This window comes from Lepisosteus oculatus, unplaced genomic scaffold (genome assembly GCF_040954835.1).
Source record: "Lepisosteus oculatus isolate fLepOcu1 unplaced genomic scaffold, fLepOcu1.hap2 HAP2_SCAFFOLD_188, whole genome shotgun sequence".
NCBI lineage: Eukaryota > Metazoa > Chordata > Actinopteri > Semionotiformes > Lepisosteidae > Lepisosteus > Lepisosteus oculatus.
The window spans coordinates 54,896-75,375 of record NW_027167729.1 but is presented as its reverse complement, the minus strand read 5'-3'; the positions used below and the strand labels follow the sequence as shown (position 1 = coordinate 75,375).

General features: G+C 52.9%; 7 non-coding genes across 7 annotated transcripts; 3 read left to right on the top strand and 4 right to left on the bottom strand.

Annotated features, from left to right (window-relative positions):
* Window positions 1–2,354: 2,354 nt before the first annotated feature.
* LOC138226924 (5S ribosomal RNA) lies at window positions 2,355–2,473 on the bottom strand. The gene has a single exon (XR_011184771.1). It is a non-coding gene; the product is annotated as a 5S ribosomal RNA (ribosomal RNA).
* Window positions 2,474–4,282: 1,809 nt separating this feature from the next.
* LOC138226903 (U1 spliceosomal RNA) lies at window positions 4,283–4,447 on the top strand. The gene has a single exon (XR_011184754.1). It is a non-coding gene; the product is annotated as a U1 spliceosomal RNA (small nuclear RNA).
* A 635-nt stretch (window positions 4,448–5,082) lies between these two features.
* Window positions 5,083–5,201, bottom strand: LOC138226905 (5S ribosomal RNA). Its single transcript, XR_011184755.1, has one exon. It is a non-coding gene; the product is annotated as a 5S ribosomal RNA (ribosomal RNA).
* A 1,809-nt stretch (window positions 5,202–7,010) lies between these two features.
* LOC138226902 (U1 spliceosomal RNA) lies at window positions 7,011–7,174 on the top strand. Its single transcript, XR_011184753.1, has one exon. It is a non-coding gene; the product is annotated as a U1 spliceosomal RNA (small nuclear RNA).
* A 635-nt stretch (window positions 7,175–7,809) lies between these two features.
* LOC138226894 (5S ribosomal RNA) lies at window positions 7,810–7,928 on the bottom strand. Its single transcript, XR_011184748.1, has one exon. It is a non-coding gene; the product is annotated as a 5S ribosomal RNA (ribosomal RNA).
* Window positions 7,929–14,870: 6,942 nt separating this feature from the next.
* Window positions 14,871–15,040, top strand: LOC138226909 (U1 spliceosomal RNA). Its single transcript, XR_011184758.1, has one exon. It is a non-coding gene; the product is annotated as a U1 spliceosomal RNA (small nuclear RNA).
* Window positions 15,041–15,675: 635 nt separating this feature from the next.
* LOC138226925 (5S ribosomal RNA) lies at window positions 15,676–15,794 on the bottom strand. The gene has a single exon (XR_011184772.1). It is a non-coding gene; the product is annotated as a 5S ribosomal RNA (ribosomal RNA).
* Window positions 15,795–20,480: the final 4,686 nt, after the last annotated feature.

Below are 20,480 nucleotides of genomic sequence, written 5' to 3'. Positions count from 1 at the left end.
GCTGGAACACTGTATTTAGGATGTATTTGCAGTGATTGTGTCTCCTGCTTCAACGCAGTGATATATAGATGTGCTCCTGTAATTTATTGGTACATGCCCAGGGCAGTAAGTTGTCTGAGGATTTATTTCCAGACGGCATAGAGCAGTGAAGCAGTGAAGTAGTGCAACACACTGGATCATTATATTATTAGAATCTATTCTACTTAAATTATAACATTATGCACAACTTGAGCTCTCAGCACCGTACTGAGCCCAGGTGTTTTTCTAAAGCTGTCAGGTGCAGTTCATTTACATGAAGGAAATCTCTTACTGGGTACGATTACAATGCAGTAAGTAGCACAGACTACTTAGGGAGTAGGCTGATGTGTTTAAAAACAACCAGCGCCAGGCAGGAGTCAAACCTCCAAACTCCTAATCCATAGTCAGACACATTATCCATTGCACCACTGGCCCTCGTGTGACACTGCAGGGCTGTAACCCAGTGAGCTTAGCACTGCAACTAGTAAAATATTACCCCCGGTCCATTCTTTTCCAAAAGTGAGAAACACCTGTTTTCTACATTTTGTCTGTTTTAAAACCATATCTCTTTAAACCAAACCAAGAGTTTGTCTTTTGCACTGATATTCTGATTCATTTCGATTTCAAAGAAAAAAAAAACATTACCTTCCAAAGCATCATAAAATTGTCCCTTCCTCCAGACTCTACTTCTCTCTTGTAGTAGTACAGCAGACCTTTCCAGGTGAGAAGATCACAGAGTCCGAAATGAGCTTCCTCCATCAAGCAAAGTACCTGAACTTGACTCTGTCATCATAAAAGCTCCCCTGTAATAAAGAAATTAAATCCGAAATCAAGAGGGCAGTTGCCTACTGAAGTTCAAGAAGTCATAAATTTTAACCTAGCAACATATTAAAGGCTGCATCTATACAATTACGATTCTAGAAATGCTCACCAGATTACGTTTTAAGAAAGAACTGCGCCTCAGGTTCCGCCGAGATCTTAACTCGGATGGCAGGATTCAGAGTCTGGAGTGTGGAATGATGGCGCACGGAGGGTCCACATACTGTGGATCCCTCAGTGATCTTCCGCGTGTTCAAACCGCCAGCGTGTGACTCCCCTATCCCCCTGACCTCATTGCTCTGCTCTCGCCTCTGTGCAGCTGAGCCCGACTCATGGTAAAGTGGAAAAAAATATGCCCTCAACGTGAGATTTACTCTGGAGTGAGGATAGTTGTTACATTCTTATCGTTGAAACGGATGTATGTGATGTGGCGACTAGGTTCTTCTCCATTAGCAGGCTTAAGGTTAAAGAAAAAAACATTGCTGACTTCTTTTTTTTTTGCCAGCCGCGAGCGCTGATTAGCGAGGTTTGTATTTCATGTTTTGCAAGTTGCATCCATTTTAAGAAAAACAAGTCGTTCAAGACAGGAAATGAATACTTGCATTTAATTAAGTCTAGACGTATGCGGTTGTCTATAATGACCAGTTCTGTTCGAGAACACAGAACAAAAAAAGGCACCGCTGGGATTCGGACCCAGGATTTTCTGTTTACTAGACAGGCGCTTTAACCAACTAAGCCACGGCGCCCCGGGAGTGCTGTCCTTTTGCAGCCACTTGGACACACCACTCAGACACATCTGCATTCGGTGTGTGCTCCGCCTGCTCGCTCAGCAAGTTGCCACCTTTACATACAATAGCAACATCGACACCAAGAGAAAGGATGACAAATGGCTTTTATCTGGAACTTTTCATGTCCAAGGAGCTCAATGTGCTTTCTGTGTACAACAGGGCCACTGAACTCCACACTGGCCACTGAACCACAGCAGTGGCTTGCTGGCTTGACATCTCCCAAGGAAAATGTTGAAATCGCATGTGGAACAGGAAAATGACCCTCGAGTATGAGGGAAAAAAAAGAAAAAGATCAACTGGAGTGCGCCAACCCATGTCAGGACAGCCCAGTTTCCTAGACGAGGTGGCCGAGTGGTTACTGTATGCTGAGTCTAAAGACAGTTTCACCCGTTTTCTGATTGCTCGGTTCTGTACCAGTGCAGACATGTCAAACAGTGAATGGTTGTACCTCTATTGTATCCGTGCTCAATGAATGAAATCGGTAACAAATGAATATATGTCTAGTTATACGAAAAACGAGTGGTTTATCGACTCATCTTCATTTGCAGATTTAGAGGCAGCTTCGATATTCGTTTTACAGACGGGTTTTTTTTTTGAATATGGGTCACACACATGCCACAGCAACAAAACATCTCTAGAGATGAGGCTATAGATCACCTTTCCATCCTGCAGGTTTTCCTCCCAAAGCCTACGGCACCAACGGCGACCCCTGCTGGCCGGGAGAGCAAAAGCTTACAGCACCTGGTATTCCCAGGCAGTCTCCCAACCAAGTACTAACCAGGCCCGACGCTGCTTAGCTTCCGAGATCAGACGAGATCAGGCGTGTTCAGGGTGGTGTGGCCGTAAGCGAAAGCCCCAGCGCCTGACTCGTTACTTGAAGCTGTGTGTGGCGGGGGTTCCGTGCCCCCCGAGCGGGACTGAAGGATCGTTCGTGTGCAACTCTTTGGAAAGGAGCTGCTTTCCAAATCGCATTGCGTGCCTGGATGTTGGCGAATGCGCTCCCTTGTGTTGGCTCGTCCCGCACTGGAGGAGGACAAACAATCTGCACGGAGGAGCGCCAGGCAAGTCTTCACCAGACAAAAACCTCCAGTGCACAGCACTCTGGAAACATTTCGGGGCTTTCGCGTGTTTATTTCAGCACTTAAAAAGCGCACCGGTCCAACACGTCGGCCGGGCGCGCGGCGCCTCCGCCCTCTTGTGGCCTTGCGGCGTCAGAGCAAGAGGCTCCTTCTCGCTGCCCTTCCGCTGTGTTGCAGGGCCCCGAGAGGGAACCCGGAGCGCGCACTTTGTGGGGGGCGGGGGACCGCGTTCGCGCTCTGCCCCCGGTCTCTTGCGCGAGTACTAAATCTCACGGACAGGGGGGCCTCGTCATTGATTGTTACAGGTGAGACGGGGATTAGGAGGAGACCCCAACTGATGGGTAAAGGGGAGCACTAACACCAGAGGGACACCCCCGGCGTCTCTTTTTGAGAGACGCCCTGGGGTTTCCTAATGGCCAAGGAGGGTCGGGACCTCGGTTTGACGCCTCCCCCGAAGGACGGCGCCTGTTTGTGCAGCAGAGTGTCGCCATCAGGAGGCTGGGGCGTAAGAGAGCCACACAGCCCGCAGGGTGAGCGCTCCCTACTGGTCCCAGTCACACCTCTTGCAGGAGCAGCAGCAACCGGAGCTTTTCCGGGGTGGAATCTCCCATCCGGGTGCCGGCCAGGCTCACACCTGCTGGGCTGCCCCGGGGGTGAGCCCAGTCGAGAGTCGCAGGGCCAGATCTAGTCACCGGGGAGAAACGATACAAGTGAAGGATTGCTCGGCTCTCGGCACTTGAAAAGACCGACAAATGTCTCGTTCCCGCCGGAGCTGAATGTACCCGCATGTGTGGTGTCGTCTTCTTCCCCCGCCCCGCTGTGTTTGCTGTATTGTCTCTGAAGCCGGCCCCCCCGAGACGAGACGGGCTGTTCCTGTGCCCCAATTAACACTTTACAGGTGCCATTCCCCGGCATTGTGGCCATTGTCGGTGCTCACACGCGGTAAGATAAGGCGGAGGAGAGCGGGGCATGCCCAGGGGCAGACATTCAAGGAGGGGGCAGTGCGAGGTGAGGTGAGGTGCGACACGCCGGAGCCCCGACGCAGCTAATGCGGAGCACTTGTTGGACTGGCATCGAAAGGACGTGTGCGCACGGAGCGAGCCTTCCCTGTGGCGGAGCGCGGGAACTTTCTCCCCCCCTCCCGCTGCAGGAGTTGTGTGCACTGCAGCGGTGCCAAGAGAAAAGCACAGAAGGCAGCAGGCTCTGGAGAGCAGGTAAGAGACGGAGCCTTGTGGGCAGGCGAGCAGGCCCGTTTTTTGGAAATTGCTGAAAAGGTTTGTTCGGTGTGTGGCAGGCGCACGTCGCGAGCTTGCGTGGCGATCTGCCGGTCTGGAGTTATGCAAATAAGGCCGAATTGCATCCCGGGATATGCTGCGAATGCGCAACGGCGACTGCAGATGTGTAGGAAACGGCGCGCTCGTTTTCTCGTTTTGCCCACACTTTTGAGTGTTAGTGTGGCGTGTGAGTGTGTGAAAGAGTGGGCCCAGCAGGAGGCGGTGGCGTGCGGGGCGAGGAGGTGGCCTAGGATGCGCGATTTGTGCTGTGGGTGCGGGCCGCTTGCAGGGGCCTGTTTAACTCATACTTACCTGGCAGGGGAGATACCTTGATCAAGAAGGAGGTTCACCCAGGTCAAAGGCTCGGCCATTGTACTCCGGCTGTGCTGACCCCTGCAAATTCCCCAAATGTGGGAATCTTGACTGCATAATTTCTGGTAGTGGGGGACTGCGTTCGCGCTCTCCCCTGATGTGCTTGGTCCAAAATCAGATACGGGAGGGTTAGGACACCACGAGCTGCGTGGCTGCGGAAGGATCCCGGTTCGACAGGAGTGGACGCCGCTGCTGGTTCTCGCTGGCTTTTAGTTAGGGGTCCGGAGAAGCATCTCAAGCTAGTTCCACTACTCTTTCCGGACGTTCATTCCCTTTTCAAAGTCAGTCGTTTTGCTGTAGTCTGCGTTCTTTAGGCTGATTATCGAGGTTAGCCTTTATTTGGTCATGGGGGGCCTCGGTACTATATGCTGAGTCTAAAGACAGTTTCACCCGTTTTCTGATTGCTCGGTTCTGTACCAGTGCAGACATGTCAAACAGTGAATGGCTGTACCTCTATTGTATCCGTGCTCAATGAATGAAAAAGGTAACAAACGAATATATGTCTAGTTATACGAAAAACGAGTGGTTTATCGACTCATCTTCATTTGCAGATTTAGAGGCAGTTTCGATATTCGTTTTACAGACGGGGTTTTTTTTTTAATATGGGTCACACACATGCCACAGCAACAAAACATCTCTAGAGATGAGGCTATAGATCACCTTTCCATCCTGCAGGTTTTCCTCCCAAAGCCTACGGCACCAACGGCGACCCCTGCTGGCCGGGAGAGCAAAAGCTTACAGCACCTGGTATTCCCAGGCAGTCTCCCATCCAAGTACTAACCAGGCCCGACGCTGCTTAGCTTCCGAGATCAGACGAGATCGGGCGTGTTCAGGGTGGTGTGGCCGTAAGCAAACGCCTTGGCGCCTGACTCGCTACTTGAAGCTGTGTGTGGCGGGGGTTCCGTGCCCCCCGAGCGGGACTGAAGGATCGTTCGTGTGCAACTCTTTGGAAAGGAGCTGCTTTCCAAATCGCATTGCGTGCCTGGATGTTGGCGAATGCGCTCCCTTGTGTTGGCTCGTCCCGCACTGGAGGAGGACAAACAATCTGCACGGAGGAGCACCAGGCAAGTCTTCACCAGACAAAAACCTCCAGTGCACAGCACTCTGGAAACATTTCGGGGCTTTCGCGTGTTTATTTCAGCACTTAAAAAGCGCACCGGTCCAACACGTCGGCCGGGCGCGCGGCGCCTCCGCCCTCTTGTGGCCTTGCGGCGTCAGAGCAAGAGGCTCCTTCTCGCTGCCCTTCCGCTGTGTTGCAGGGCCCCGAGAGGGAACCCGGAGCGCGCACTTTGTGGGGGGCGGGGGACCGCGTTCGCGCTCTGCCCCCGGTCTCTTGCGCGAGTACTAAATCTCATGGACAGGGGGGCCTCGTCATTGATTGTTACAGGTGAGACGGGGATTAGGAGGAGACCCCGACTGATGGGTAAAGGGGAGCACTAACACCAGAGGGACACCCCCGGCGTCTCTTTTTGAGAGACGCCCTGGGGTTTCCTAATGGCCAAGGAGGGTCGGGACCTCGGTTTGACGCCTCCCCCGAAGGACGGCGCCTGTTTGTGCAGCAGAGTGTCGCCATCGGGAGGCTGGGGCGTAAGAGAGCCACACAGCCCGCAGGGTGAGCGCTCCCTACTGGTCCCAGTCACACCTCTTGCAGGAGCAGCAGCAACCGGAGCTTTTCCGGGGTGGACTCTCCCATCCGGGTGCCGGCCAGGCTCACACCTGCTGGGCTGCCCCGGGGGTGAGCCCAGTCGAGAGTCGCAGGGCCAGATCTAGTCACCGGGGAGAAACGATACAAGTGAAGGATTGCTCGGCTCTCGGCACTTGAAAAGACCGACAAATGTCTCGTTCCCGCCGGAGCTGAATGTACCCGCATGTGTGGTGTCGTCTTCTTCCCCCGCCCCGCTGTGTTTGCTGTATTGTCTCTGATGCCGGCCCCCCCGAGACGAGACGGGCTGTTCCTGTGCCCCAATTAACACTTTACAGGTGCCATTCCCCGGCATTGTGGCCATTGTCGGTGCTCACACGCGGTAAGAGAAGGCGGAGGAGAGCGGGGCATGCCCAGGGGTAGACATTCAAGGAGGGGGCAGTGCGAGGTGAGGTGAGGTGCGACACGCTGGAGCCCCGACGCAGCTAATGCGGAGCACTTGTTGGACTGGCATCGAAAGGACGTGTGCGCACGGAGCGAGCCTTCCCTGCGGCGGAGCGCGGGAACTTTCTCCCCCCCTCCCGCTGCAGGAGTTGTGTGCACTGCAGCGGTGCCAAGAGAAAAGCACAGAAGGCAGCAGGCTCTGGAGAGCAGGTAAGAGACGGAGCCTTGTGGGCAGGCGAGCAGGCCCGTTTTTTGGAAATTGCTGAAAAGGTTTGTTCGGTGTGTGGCAGGCGCACGTCGCGAGCTTGCGTGGCGATCTGCCGGTCTGGAGTTATGCAAATGAGGCCGAATTGCATCCCGGGACATGCTGCGAATGCGCAACGGCGACTGCAGATGTGTAGGAAACGGCGCGCTCGTTTTCTCGTTTTTCCCACACTTTTGAGTGTTAGTGTGGCGTGTGAGTGTGCGAAAGAGTGGGCCCAGCAGGAGGCGGTGGCGTGCGGGGCGAGGAGGTGGCCTAGGATGCGCGATTTGTGCTGGGGGTGCGGGCCGCTTGCAGGGGCCTGTTTAACTCATACTTACCTGGCAGGGGAGATACCTTGATCAAGAAGGAGGTTCACCCAGGGCGAGGCTCGGCCATTGTACTCCGGCTGTGCTGACCCCTGCGAATTCCCTAAATGTGGGAATCTTGACTGCATAATTTCTGGTAGTGGAGGACTGCGTTCGCGCTCTCCCCTGATGTGCTTGGTCCAAAATCAGATACGGGAGGGTTAGGACACCACGAGCTGCGTGGCTGCGGAAGGATCCCGGTTCGACAGGAGTGGACGCCGCTGCTGGTTCTCGCTGGCTTTTAGTTAGGGGTCCGGAGAAGCATCTCAAGCTAGTTCCACTACTCTTTCCGGACGTTCATTCCCTTTTCAAAGTCAGTCGTTTTGCTGTAGTCTGCGTTCTTTAGGCTGATTATCGAGGTTAGCCTTTATTTGGTCATGGGGGGCCTCGGTACTGTATGCTGAGTCTAAAGACAGTTTCACCCGTTTTCTGATTGCTCGGTTCTGTACCAGTGCAGACATGTCAAACAGTGAATGGCTGTACCTCTATTGTATCCGTGCTCAATGAATGAAATCGGTAACAAATGAATATATGTCTAGTTATACGAAAAACGAGTGGTTTATCGACTCATCTTCATTTGCAGATTTAGAGGCAGCTTCGATATTCGTTTTACAGACGGGGTTTTTTTTTGAATATGGGTCACACACATGCCACAGCAACAAAACATCTCTAGAGATGAGGCTATAGATCACCTTTCCATCCTGCAGGTTTTTCTCCCAAAGCCTACGGCACCAACGGCGACCCCTGCTGGCCGGAAGAGCAAAAGCTTACAGCACCTGGTATTCCCAGGCAGTCTCCAATCCAAGTACTAACCAGGCCCGACGCTACTTAGCTTCCGAGATCAGACGAGATCGGGCGTGTTCAGGGTGGTGTGGCCGTAAGCGAAAGCCCCGGCGCCTGACTCGCTACTTGAAGCTGTGTGTGGCGGGGGTTCCGTGCCCCCCGAGCGGGACTGAAGGATCGTTCGTGTGCAACTCTTTGGAAAGGAGCTGCTTTCCAAATCGCATTGCGTGCCTGGATGTTGGCGAATGCGCTCCCTTGTGTTGGCTCGTCCCGCACTGGAGGAGGACAAACAATCTGCACGGAGGAGCACCAGGCAAGTCTTCACCAGACAAAAACCTCCAGTGCACAGCACTCTGGAAACATTTCGGGGCTTTCGCGTGTTTATTTCAGCACTTAAAAAGCACACCGGTCCAACACGTCGGCCGGGCGCGCAGCGCCTCCGCCCTCTTGTGGCCTTGCGGCGTCAGAGCAAGAGGTTCCTTCTCGCTGCCCTTCCGCTGTGTTGCAGGGCCCCGAGAGGGAACCCGGAGCGCGCACTTTGTGGGGGGCGGGGGACCGCGTTCGCGCTCTGCCCCCGGTCTCTTGCGCGAGTACTAAATCTCACGGACAGGGGGGCCTCGTCATTGATTGTTACAGGTGAGACGGGGATTAGGAGGAGACCCCGACTGATGGGTAAAGGGGAGCACTAACACCAGAGGGACACCCCCGGCGTCTCTTTTTGAGAGACGCCCTGGGGTTTCCTAATGGCCAAGGAGGGTCGGGACCTCGGTTTGACGCCTCCCCCGAAGGACGGCGCCTGTTTGTGCAGCAGAGTGTCGCCATCAGGAGGCTGGGGCGTAAGAGAGCCACACAGCCCGCAGGGTGAGCGCTCCCTACTGGTCCCAGTCACACCTCTTGCAGGAGCAGCAGCAACCGGAGCTTTTCCGGGGGGGAATCTCCCATCCGGGTGCCGGCCAGGCTCACACCTGCTGGGCTGCCCCGGGGGTGAGCCCAGTCGAGAGTCGCAGGGCCAGATCTAGTCACCGGGGAGAAACGATACAAGTGAAGGATTGCTCGGCTCTCGGCACTTGAAAAGACCGACAAATGTCTCGTTCCCGCCGGAGCTGAATGTACCCGCATGTGTGGTGTCGTCTTCTTCCCCCGCCCCGCTGTGTTTGCTGTATTGTCTCTGAAGCCGGCCCCCCCGAGACGAGACGGGCTGTTCCTGTGCCCCAATTAACACTTTACAGGTGCCATTCCCCGGCATTGTGGCCATTGTCGGTGCTCACACGCGGTAAGATAAGGCGGAGGAGAGCGGGGCATGCCCAGGGGCAGACATTCAAGGAGGGGGCAGTGCGAGGTGAGGTGAGGTGCGACACGCCGGAGCCCCGACGCAGCTAATGCGGAGCACTTGTTGGACTGGCATCGAAAGGACGTGTGCGCACGGAGCGAGCCTTCCCTGTGGCGGAGCGCGGGAACTTTCTCCCCCCCTCCCGCTGCAGGAGTTGTGTGCACTGCAGCGGTGCCAAGAGAAAAGCACAGAAGGCAGCAGGCTCTGGAGAGCAGGTAAGAGACGGAGCCTTGTGGGCAGGCGAGCAGGCCCGTTTTTTGGAAATTGCTGAAAAGGTTTGTTCGGTGTGTGGCAGGCGCACGTCGCGAGCTTGCGTGGCGATCTGCCGGTCTGGAGTTATGCAAATGAGGCCGAATTGCATCCCGGGATATGCTGCGAATGCGCAACGGCGACTGCAGATGTGTAGGAAACGGCGCGCTCGTTTTCTCGTTTTGCCCACACTTTTGAGTGTTAGTGTGGCGTGTGAGTGTGTGAAAGAGTGGGCCCAGCAGGAGGCGGTGGCGTGCGGGGCGAGGAGGTGGCCTAGGATGCGCGATTTGTGCTGTGGGTGCGGGCCGCTTGCAGGGGCCTGTTTAACTCATACTTACCTGGCAGGGGAGATACCTTGATCAGCCTGTAGGTGGAGTAGTTGGATTGTTTTTCTTTTGTTGGAAGCAGTGTTCGATTTGCGGTTTTTGAAATGGCAACCTTTGGATCCCGTAAGAATGCTGTACGTTTTGAGCTCTTGGATGACCTCTTCATGGATCGAATGCAGTTCAGCAGAAAAGTGTTACAGAAGGAACTTGGCTTTGAACCTCGGCACTTGGATTTCATCTTCGCTCTCCCAGGTCAGAAAGCATTTGAGGTTGTATTTGCTACCTATCCTCTGTTTGAACAATGCGTGGATGTGTTTGAGGCAAAAAGAGGCAAAGTTCCTGCACTTGAGAAGATCAACTTGCAGCCTCTGACACAGAGAGAGAGGAAAACGGTGCATGTTGTTATGTTCTCGGAACTGGCAAAGACGGAGGACATTCACACCTGGCTTAACCAGTACTGCACCGTCCACCATGGAACTGAGGTTAGAGATGCTGACGGTATAAAAACAGGAGCAAGGAAATTCGAGGTTCGCTTGCTACCGGACAGCGTAAATGGAGGCTTAAGGCACCTGCCCTCTACAATCCGGCTGGGCGCCTGCAATGGCTATGTTTTTTATGTGGGACAACCAAAGGTGTGTCGGCGCTGTGGTGCTGTGGGACACCTGGCATCGTCCTGCACTGTGAAATGCTGCAAGACCTGTGGCAAACAGGGACATTTAGCCTCTGACTGTTCAATGCTGCCAAAGTGCAATTTATGTGGCTCGGAAGGACACGTTTTTAAGAACTGCCCTCACGCCTACGCCAATAAACTCAAAATGAGAAAGGATGAGGCAGTGCTTGTTTCAGCCAAACCGGCCCGAAAATCCAAAGCAAACAACAAGTCAAACAAAGAACCCTTGTTGGACAAAGACTCTCAGCCTCCAGCCAGGATCAGTCCTGCTGTGGCTCCGGGGCTGGTGGAAGAGAAATCCACTACGCCCCCACAACCGCAGACTGCACCAGACAAGCACGAGGGTTTGAAAACCCCCGAGAACAGCGAGGACCCCTCCCCCACTCCTGCTCCTCAGAACGAGGGCCAGTGTGGGGCCCCCCGGTGGAGCGGGTCCAGCGAGGATACCCAGGATTCAGCGGAGCTGCTTTTCTCAGACTCTGCAAGTGCTACAGATGCCCTCCTCTCCTCCATCCAGTCCATCACGGAGGATCTGCAGCAGCTGGTGGGTGAGGGGGAAGAGGAGACTGGTGCATCGGCTGCACCCCTTTCCCCTCAGTGCTCCCAGGAGCTGGACTTGAGGAAAAGGAAAAATGACTCTGTTTTCTCCCCGAGCGAGGAGGAAGGAGAGCATGGCGATGGGGACAGCTGGAACCTCTCCACCCCTCCCTCTACCCCCTTCCTTGAAATGGACTCTGTGAACGCTTTTACTGCTGCCACCCTGATGAAGGCTCATTCAGAGGATGGCTGGCAGGAAATTGGTAAGAAGAAAAAGAAAAAGAAGAAGGTAACTGGTGAGACCGAAGAGAAATGTGTTTTGTAAAGACTGGTTCCACTTTCTTATGTAATATGGCTCTAAACATAATTTCTCTTAACACCAGAGGTATCAATGACAGAGTTAAATGCCAGTCTGTCTTTGATTACCTCCAGCAGAGAGAGGGAGATGTGTTGATGTTGCAGGAGTGTGCTTTAGCCTATCAAGAGAGGTATAGAAGTTTTGAAGATAGGTGGGATAAAGGGCCTTCTGTTTGGTCAGGGGACAATAACAACAGAGCCTCTGGCGTGGCCATTCTTTTCAAAGGATGGGCATTCAAATTGAAAAGTATTCAGAGGGTCATAGATGGCAGGTTGCTGTGTGTGGATGTGGAATGGGGGACCGTTAACCTGCGGCTAATCAATGTGTATTGCCCTACTGACGTAGGAGGAAGGGTGGAGCTACTCAAGGCACTCTCCCCCCTATTGTTATGCAGCACAGACGTGATAGTGGGAGGGGATTTTAATTGTATCTTAGAGCACACAGACAGGCAGTCTAGCTCGCCGATAAAATTGGATTCCAGCTCACTGGCCCTGCAAAACTTAGTTCAAGACTTTAAACTCTCAGACACATATAGATGTATATATCCCACAACAGCAGGATATACATGGTCAGGGAGGAATAGCAGCTCCAGAATTGACTATTGCTTTGTCTCAGAGAGAGTGAAAGTTGTTGGGGTCACTCTTCAGCCTGTCTTCTTCTCAGATCATCAGGCTTTAGGGTGTAGAGTGGAACTCCAGGGCGGGACTGTCTTTGGCCCAGGCCTCTGGAAACTCAACACAAAGCTGCTAGAGAACGAGGGGGTAGTATCCCGCTACAAGGAGAAACTATCACAGTGGCTGTCCTTGCAGTGTCTGTACGGGTCAGTAGGAGAGTGGTGGGAGGAGGTGAAGGTGAGGACAAAGGCCTTTTTCATGGCTGAGGGAAGGAAGGCTGCTGCCAGACGGAGAGGAGTGCTAGCCAGGAAACAGAGGCAGCTGCAGCGTCTCTACACGATGCTGCACAGTGGCTTCGATGTGCTCGAGGATATCGCCCTTTTAAAAAAGGACATCCGGAGCATAGCCGAAGAAAGTAGTCGAGGAGTGCTGTTAAGAAGCAGAGTGCAGTTCTTGGAAGAAAATGAGAAGTGTACTCGCTTCTTTTTCAGGAAAGTGGTAGGCTCCAAGACTGTCATGGAAAGTGTAGTTGATGAGGAGGGACGAGAGAGAACAGAGCCGAGTGCTATCCTCTCCTGCACCGAGGCCTTCTACTCAAGACTGTACAGTTCTACAGAGGTAAAGGATGAAGATATTCATTTTTTTACCTCAAAGCTAGAAAACATTTTGAGTGAAGAAGATAGGGAAGTACTTGAGAGGGATTTGACAGTAGAAGAGCTGAGACAGGCTATGGAGAGCTTACAGAAGGGGAAAACTCCGGGTGCTGACGGGCTCCCTAAAGAATTTTATTGCACCTTTTGGGATCTGCTTCAGGATCCGCTACTGCTCCTATTCGAGGAAAGCTACAAGACAGAATTGCTGCCTGACTCCTTAAGAGAAGGCACTATCTCTCTCTTGTTTAAGAAAGGAGCAAAAAATGACATAAAGAACTGGAGACCCCTCAGCCTGTTAGGCGTGGACACTAAGATCCTGTCCAAAGCCCTTTTCCTGCGCCTACAAAATGTAGTGGCCTCACTGGTAGGGAAAGAACAGACTTGTGGGATAGCAGGACGCCTGATGAGCGACAACCTGGCCTTGTTGAGGGATGTCTGTCTGTACTCTGAGGATCGCTCCCTCCCTCTGTGCATTTTAGGTGTAGACCTAGAAAAGGCCTTTGACCGCCTAAACCGGCAGTACTTAACATCGGTACTTGAGCAAATGAAGTTTGGCCCCATCATGAGAAAGTGGATTAACCTGCTGTACACAGGTAGCAACAGCAGAGTCATGGTTAATGGCAATAGATCACGCACCTTTGAAGTCTGTTCAGGGGTGAGGCAGGGCTGCCCATTATCCCCCTTGTTATTCGTTTTGGCTATGGAGCCCTTAGCCTGTGCCTTGCGCCAGGATCAGGCCATTAATGGGATACCAGTGCCTGGAAGTGGGGGAGGAGAGGTAAAGACGTCTCTATACATGGATGACGTCACCCTGCTCCTCTCTGACAATGCCTCAATTAGCAGAGCTCTGCAGTGCTGTGATCGGTTCTCTTTGGCTTCCTCCGCAAAAATTAACACATCTAAGAGTGAGATTTTTTATCAGAACTGGAGGGAGCCAAAAGAAGGACATGATCTCAGGCTGCAAGAGAAGAGAATTAAGGTCCTGGGGGTGTATTTTGGAGAAGAGATGGGAACAGTAAATTGGCAGAACAAATTGCCAATCTTAAACAAAAAACTGATGCAATGGAAGGACCGAGACCTCACCATGACAGGGAAGGTGCTGGTCATCAAAGCTGAGCTCTTGCCTGTCTTGAATTTTCTGGCTTCTACCTTCCCAATCCCACACCGTGTTGCGGCGGTGCTGAGGAGATTGATGTTTCAATTTCTATGGGGTGGGAAGCAGGAAAGACTCAGAAGGGAAATAATGTACAGGCCGCTACCCTCAGGGGGGAAGTCTGTCCCAGATATTGCTACGAAGCTGCTGTGCATTTTCCTGGCCTCTGTGCTGAGAGGCTTTGCAACAGCACCTGCAGCGCGTACCTGGACTTATTTTTCCAGGCTCTGGGTAGGTAGGGAGGTGTTCAGAGTGTGGGGTGTCAGACCCAAGCTGGACGTCCCACTCTCTGACACATGCCCTGCAATTTATGGGACAGTTAAAAGTTTTCTAAGATCTCACCCAATTGGCCATATTCCCCTCCGAGATGTCAGCGTCCAAAAACTGGAAGATTTCGTAGCACCCCAGAACAATAGGCAGACCCCTGTGGGCATTTTAACATCAGCCCAAACAAGGAAGGTGTGGAAACACACATCCTCTAAATTTCTGTGCAACATTCACAGAGATTTAGCCTGGAGTGTCGTCCACCAGTGCTTACCGGTACGAACTTTCTTGTACCGTAGGGGCCTCACCCCCAGCCCTCGCTGCGTTAGGGTGGGCTGCGGCGAGGAGGAGACTGTGACCCATCTCCTGTGGTCCTGCTTTTTTGCTAAGGCCTTCTGGGCACAGTTTGAAGATTGGTTGCAGGCTCTCTCGCCCCAATTTACCCTGACCGCTGCTTTCATCATATACGGCATCTCTCCTGTCAAACTTCCTCCTGACGTGTTTGACAGGATCTGGGCCGTGGTGAACAGTGGGAAAGACGCCCTGTGGAGAGTGAGGAACATGGGGCTGTTCAAAGGCATCGAGGTCCCAGTCAAGGCAGCAGGTAGCCTGGCCCTGTTCATCACCCGAGAGAACTATTACCTCAGAGATCTGTGGAGAGAAGGGAGGGAGGAAGCAGAAAATCTGTGGGAAATAGAGGGCATTGGACAGTATCTCAAGAAACTGTGAAAAACATTATCATGTTTAAATAAAGAATGTGATTTGCACCAGAAAAAAAGAAAATTGTTGCTATGTAACTGTTACCGTGTCAAAATGTAATGAGATGTGATCATATATACTGTTTTAAGTATGTATATTAATGTAAAGCTTTCTGATTTGTGATTTCCTGTATTTTTTTGTGAAAAGGAAATAAAGTTCTTAAAAATCGAATCGGTTCACCCAGGTCAAAGGCTCGGCCATTGTACTCCGGCTGTGCTGACCCCTGCAAATTCCCCAAATGTGGGAATCTTGACTGCATAATTTCTGGTAGTGGGGGACTGCGTTCGCGCTCTCCCCTGATGTGCTAGGTCCAAAATCAGATACGGGAGGGTTAGGACACCACGAGCTGCGTGGCTGCGGAAGGATCCCGGTTCGACAGGAGTGGACGCCGCTGCTGGTTCTCGCTGGCTTTTAGTTAGGGGTCCGGAGAAGCATCTCAAGCTAGTTCCACTACTCTTTCCGGACGTTCATTCCCTTTTCAAAGTCAGTCGTTTTCCTGTAGTCTGCGTTCTTTAGGCTGATTATCGAGGTTAGCCTTTATTTGGTCATGGGGGGCCTCGGTACTATATGCTGAGTCTAAAGACAGTTTCACCCGTTTTCTGATTGCTCGGTTCTGTACCAGTGCAGACATGTCAAACAGTGAATGGCTGTACCTCTATTGTATCCGTGCTCAATGAATGAAAAAGGTAACAAACGAATATATGTCTAGTTATACGAAAAACGAGTGGTTTATCGACTCATCTTCATTTGCAGATTTAGAGGCAGCTTCGATATTCGTTTTACAGACGGGGTTTTTTTTTTAATATGGGTCACACACATGCCACAGCAACAAAACATCTCTAGAGATGAGGCTATAGATCACCTTTCCATCCTGCAGGTTTTCCTCCCAAAGCCTACGGCACCAACGGCGACCCCTGCTGGCCGGGAGAGCAAAAGCTTACAGCACCTGGTATTCCCAGGCAGTCTCCAATCCAAGTACTAACCAGGCCCGACGCTACTTAGCTTCCGAGATCAGACGAGATCGGGCGTGTTCAGGGTGGTGTGGCCGTAAGCGAAAGCCCCGGCGCCTGACTCGCTACTTGAAGCTGTGTGTGGCGGGGGTTCCGTGCTCCCCGAGCGGGACTGAAGGATCGTTCGTGTGCCACTCTTTGGAAAGGAGCTGCTTTCCAAATCGCATTGCGTGCCTGGATGTTGGCGAATGCGCTCCCTTGTGTTGGCTCGTCCCGCACTGGAGGAGGACAAACAATCTGCACGGAGGAGCACCAGGCAAGTCTTCACCAGACAAAAACCTCCAGTGCACAGCACTCTGGAAACATTTCGGGGCTTTCGCGTGTTTATTTCAGCACTTAAAAAGCGCACCGGTCCAACACGTCGGCCGGGCGCGCGGCGCCTCCGCCCTCTTGTGGCCTTGCGGCGTCAGAGCAAGAGGCTCCTTCTCGCTGCCCTTCCGCTGTGTTGCAGGGCCCCGAGAGGGAACCCGGAGCGCGCACTTTGTGGGGGGCGGGGGACCGCGTTCGCGCTCTGCCCCCGGTCTCTTGCGCGAGTACTAAATCTCATGGACAGGGGGGCCTCGTCATTGATTGTTACAGGTGAGACGGGGATTAGGAGGAGACCCCGACTGATGGGTAAAGGGGAGCACTAACACCAGAGGGACACCCCCGGCGTCTCTTTTTGAGAGACGCCCTGGGGTTTCCTAATGGCCAAGGAGGGTCGGGACCTCGGTTTGACGCCTCCCCCGAAGGACGGCGCCTGTTTGTGCAGCAGAGTGTCGCCATCAGGAGGCTGGGGCGTAAGAGAGCCACACAGCCCGCAGGGTGAGCGCTCCCTACTGGTCCCAGTCACACCTCTTGCAGGAGCAGCAGCAACCGGAGCTTTTCCGGGGTGGACTCTCCCATCCGGGTGCCGGCCAGGCTCACACCTGCTGGGCTGCCCCGGGGGTGAGCCCAGTCGAGAGTCGCAGGGCCAGATCTAGTTACCGGGGAGAAACGATACAAGTGAAGGATTGCTCGGCTCTCGGCACTTGAAAAGACCGACAAATGTCTCGTTCCCGCCGGAGCTGAATGTACCCGCATGTGTGGTGTCGTCTTCTTCCCCCGCCCCGCTGTGTTTGCTGTATTGTCTCTGAAGCCGGCCCCCCCGAGACGAGACGGGCTGTTCCTGTGCCCCAATTAACACTTTACAGGTGCCATTCCCCGGCATTGTGGCCATTGTCGGTGCTCACACGCGGTAAGAGAAGGCGGAGGAGAGCGGGGCATGCCCAGGGGTAGACATTCAAGGAGGGGGCAGTGCGAGGTGAGGTGAGGTGCGACACGCCGGAGCCCCGACGCAGCTAATGCGGAGCACTTGTTGGACTGGCATCGAAAGGACGTGTGCGCACGGAGCGAGCCTTCCCTGCGGCGGAGCGCGGGAACTTTCTCCCCCCCTCCCGCTGCAGGAGTTGTGTGCACTGCAGCGGTGCCAAGAGAAAAGCACAGAAGGCAGCAGGCTCTGGAGAGCAGGTAAGAGACGGAGCCTTGTGGGCAGGCGAGCAGGCCCGTTTTTTGGAAATTGCTGAAAAGGTTTGTTCGGTGTGTGGCAGGCGCACGTCGCGAGCTTGCGTGGCGATCTGCCGGTCTGGAGTTATGCAAATGAGGCCGAATTGCATCCCGGGACATGCTGCGAATGCGCAACGGCGACTGCAGATGTGTAGGAAACGGCGCGCTCGTTTTCTCGTTTTTCCCACACTTTTGAGTGTTAGTGTGGCGTGTGAGTGTGCGAAAGAGTGGGCCCAGCAGGAGGCGGTGGCGTGCGGGGCGAGGAGGTGGCCTAGGATGCGCGATTTGTGCTGTGGGTGCGGGCCGCTTGCAGGGGCCTGTTTAACTCATACTTACCTGGCAGGGGAGATACCTTGATCAGCCTGTAGGTGGAGTAGTTGGATTGTTTTTCTTTTGTTGGAAGCAGTGTTCGATTTGCGGTTTTTGAAATGGCAACCTTTGGATCCCGTAAGAATGCTGTACGTTTTGAGCTCTTGGATGACCTCTTCATGGATCGTATGCAGTTCAGCAGAAAAGTGTTGCAGAAGGAACTTGGCTTTGAACCTCGGCACTTGGATTTCATCTTCGCTCTCCCAGGTCAGAAAGCATTTGAGGTTGTATTTGCTACCTATCCTCTGTTTGAACAATGCGTGGATGTGTTTGAGGCAAAAAGAGGCAAAGTTCCTGCACTTGAGAAGATCAACTTGCAGCCTCTGACACAGAGAGAGAGAAAAACGGTGCATGTTGTTATGTTCTCGGAACTGGCAAAGACGGAGGACATTCACACCTGGCTTAACCAGTACTGCACCGTCCACCATGGAACTGAGGTTAGAGATGTTGATGGTATAAAAACAGGAGCAAGGAAATTCGAGGTTCGCTTGCTACCGGACAGCGTAAATGGAGGCTTAAGGCACCTGCCCTCTACAATCCGGCTGGGCGCCTGCAATGGCTATGTGTTTTATGTGGGACAACCAAAGGTGTGTCGGCGCTGTGGTGCTGTGGGACACCTGGCATCGTCCTGCACTGTGAAATGCTGCAAGACCTGTGGCAAACAGGGACATTTAGCCTCTGACTGTTCAATGCTGCCAAAGTGCAATTTATGTGGCTCGGAAGGACACGTTTTTAAGAACTGCCCTCACGCCTACGCCAATAAACTCAAAATGAGAAAGGATGACGCAGTGCTTGTTTCAGCCAAACCGGCCCGAAAATCCAAAGCAAACAACAAGTCAAACAAAGAACCCTTGTTGGACAAAGACTCTCAGCCTCCAGCCAGGATCAGTCCTGCTGTGGCTCCGGGGCTGGTGGAAGAGAAATCCACTACCCCCCCACAACCGCAGACTGCACCAGACAAGCACGAGGGTTTGAAAACCCCCGAGAACAGCGAGGACCCCTCCCCCACTCCTGCTCCTCAGAACGAGGGCCAGTGTGGGGCCCCCCGGTGGAGCGGGTCCACCGAGGATACCCAGGATTCAGCGGAGCTGCTTTTCTCAGACTCTGCAAGTGCTACAGATGCCCTCCTCTCCTCCATCCAGTCCATCACGGAGGATCTGCAGCAGCTGGTGGGTGAGGGGGAAGAGGAGACTGGTTTATCGGCTGCACCCCTTTCCCCTCAGTGCTCCCAGGAGCTGGACTTGAGGAAAAGAAAAAATGACTCTGTTTTCTCCCCGAGCGAGGAGGAAGGAGAGCATGGCGATGGGGACAGCTGGAACCTCTCCACCCCTCCCTCTACCCCCTTCCTTGAAATGGACTCTGTGAACGCTTTTACTGCTGCCACCCTGATGAAGGCTCATTCAGAGGATGGCTGGCAGGAAATTGGTAAGAAGAAAAAGAAAAAGAAAAAGGTAACAGGTGAGACCGAAGAGAAATGTGTTTTGTAAAGACTGGTTCCACTTTCTTATGTAATATGGCTCTTAACATAAGTTCTCTTAACACAAGAGGTATCAATGACAGAGTTAAATGCCAGTCTGTCTTTGATTACCTCCAGCAGAGAGAGGGAGATGTGTTGATGTTGCAGGAGTGTGCTTTAGCCTATCAAGAGAGGTATAAAAGTTTTGAAGATAGGTGGGATAAAGGGCCTTCTGTTTGGTCAGGGGACAATAACAACAGAGCCTCTGGCGTGGCCATTCTTTTCAAAGGATGGGCATTCAAATTGAAAAGTATTCAGAGGGTCATAGATGGCAGGTTGCTGTGTGTGGATGTGGAATGGGGGACCGTTAACCTGCGGCTAATCAATGTGTATTGCCCTACTGACGTAGGAGGAAGGGTGGAGCTACTCAAGGCACTCTCCCCCCTATTGTTATGCAGCACAGACGTGATAGTGGGAGGGGATTTTAATTGTATCTTAGAGCACACAGACAGGCAGTCTAGCTCGCCGATAAAATTGGATTCCAGCTCACTGGCCCTGCAAAACTTAGTTCAAGACTTTAAACTCTCAGACACATATAGATGTATATATCCCACAACAGCAGGATATACATGGTCAGGGAGGAATAGCAGCTCCAGAATTGACTATTGCTTTGTCTCAGAGAGAGTGAAAGTTGTTGGGGTCACTCTTCAGCCTGTCTTCTTCTCAGATCATCAGGCTTTAGGGTGTAGAGTGGAACTCCAGGGCGGGACTGTCTTTGGCCCAGGCCTCTGGAAACTCAACACAAAGCTGCTAGAGAACGAGGGGGTAGTATCCCGCTACAAGGAGAAACTATCACAGTGGCTGTCCTTGCAGTGTCTGTACGGGTCAGTAGGAGAGTGGTGGGAGGAGGTGAAGGTGAGGACAAAGGCCTTTTTCATGGCTGAGGGAAGGAAGGCTGCTGCCAGACGGAGAGGAGTGCTAGCCAGGAAACAGAGGCAGCTGCAGCGTCTCTACACGATGCTGCACAGTGGCTTCGATGTGCTCGAGGATATCGCCCTTTTAAAAAAGGACATCCGGAGCATAGCCGAAGAAAGTAGTCGAGGAGTGCTGTTAAGAAGCAGAGTGCAGTTCTTGGAAGAAAATGAGAAGTGTACTCGCTTCTTTTTCAGGAAAGTGGTAGGCTCCAAGACTGTCATGGAAAGTGTAGTTGATGAGGAGGGACGAGAGAGAACAGAGCCGAGTGCTATCCTCTCCTGCACCGAGGCCTTCTACTCAAGACTGTACAGCTCTACAGAGGTAAAGGATGAAGATATTCATTTTTTTACCTCAAAGCTAGAAAACATTTTGAGTGAAGAAGATAGGGAAGTACTTGAGAGGGAT